The 1,771-nt window shown below is 45.1% G+C and overlaps 1 pseudogene; it reads right to left on the minus strand.

The window, feature by feature from the left end:
• Positions 1 to 421: 421 nt before the first annotated feature.
• Positions 422 to 909, minus strand: LOC114622899 (annotated as a pseudogene).
• Positions 910 to 1,771: the final 862 nt, after the last annotated feature.

The following is a 1,771-nucleotide window of genomic DNA, read 5'->3' on the forward strand; positions in this document are numbered from 1 at the left end:
AAAGGCATGCACCACTATACCCAACTTTGCCATTTTGAGACAAAATGTAGCCTAGGCTAGCTGCAAATTCCAAATCTATGGGCTGGGATTTTAGGGGGAAGCTACCACACTCAGCTTCATTTTTTTTTTTACATTATTTGCTTTCTGATATCTGCATTATTAAAGTGAAACATAATGAGTAAAAAGTCAAAGTGAAGGGGTTACACTGTTTTCAGTAGTTTTTTTTTTTTTTTAAAAACAGCTGACCATTTTATTTTCATGTTTCCCAATGTAAGTGAAAACAGCCCCTTCTGTATCACTTCTTCCTCTCTGTTAGGAAGGAAGGTCCTGGCCATGCGTCTAGTAAACACTCAGGCTCAGCACCAAGATCTCCTGGTGAAACAGCACAATACAAAACGATGAAGAGCGAGCACTTCTGCTCTTATCTGTCTGGCCGGGTCATGCCGGGCCGTGTGGGCACCATCATCGGGCGGGTGGGGGGTCTCATCATGGGAGGCCCGGGCATCATGGGCATGTGGCCTCCCATGGGCAGTCTCATCCCAGGAGCTGGTCCCACAGGCATCATCCCAGGAGGAGGGGGGCCCATCATTGGCATCATGGGAGGGCCTCCCATGTGGGGTGCAGGCATCATGCCAGGCCGAGGAGGACCCGGGAGACTGGGGGGAGGCGGGATCATGGCCCCTGCAGGCGGAGGAGCAGAGAACGGAGCCGGAGGGATCTTTCCTTGTTGAAATGCAGCCGTTGTCTTGTCAATCAGGCTCTGGGCCTGCTCTTCCATCCATTTCTGGTAATAGTCTTTCACATTCTCTTTGTGTTTCCGACCACTGCAGTGTGTCTTCCTCACAGATGGGGAATCGTGGGTAAGATATGTATCACAGTAGTCACAGTAAAACTTAGGCATGATGCTCACAGGCCATTGGCTACCCTGTTTTCAGTAGTTTTATATTTTACAGGTTTAAATATATATATATACATAGGACACTTGTAGATGGCAGGAGGTCCTTTTACTCATACACAGCACTAGGGAAACTAGGAACATTAAATTCGCAGCCTTTTCTCTTCAATGAAGGGATTTACATCTGTTTCTGCCCAGAAAGCTGGAATTGATATTGCTATTAACCTGGTGATATTTATTTATTTATTTATTTATTTATTTATTTATTTATTTAGCTATCTGTAGAGCCAGGCCTCACCCCAGACTCCTGACCATTGTTTCTCAGTCATTAGAACTCATTCTTACGAAAGAGGTCCCATGTACTTGGAAAAAGAGTCTACTATATTATGCTTAATCCAGACCCTTCCTCCCTAGACCCCCTATCCTGAGCATCAGTTCTCAGTCAATAGAACCCATTCTTGTTTGTTTTGGTTTTGGTTTTTCGAGACAAGGTTTCTCTGTGTAGCTTTGGCTGTCCTGGAACCCACTCTGTAGACCAGGCTGGCCTCCAACTCATAGAGATCCACCTGCTTCTGCCTCCAAAGTGCTGGGATAAAAGGCGTGTGTCACACCGCCTGGCCCAAGAGGACCCATTTTTGTTTTTGTTTTGTTGTTTTTTTTGTTTTTTGAGACAGGGTTTCTCTGTGTAGTTCTGGCTGTCCTGGAACTCTGTAGACCAGGCTGGCAAGAGGACCCATTTTTATGAAAGAGATCACAAGTACTTTGCACAAAGCATACACTTTGTGAAGGAGTTTGATGTATTCACGCCCTGAGCTTTATTGTGATAGATGTCATGAGAAAACTTTTTTCCAAAGTTGAACTGGGCTTAAATAAACT

The sequence above is a fragment of the Grammomys surdaster genome, unplaced genomic scaffold (assembly GCF_004785775.1).
Source record: "Grammomys surdaster isolate TR1022 unplaced genomic scaffold, NIH_TR_1.0 192, whole genome shotgun sequence".
Lineage (NCBI taxonomy): Eukaryota > Metazoa > Chordata > Mammalia > Rodentia > Muridae > Grammomys > Grammomys surdaster.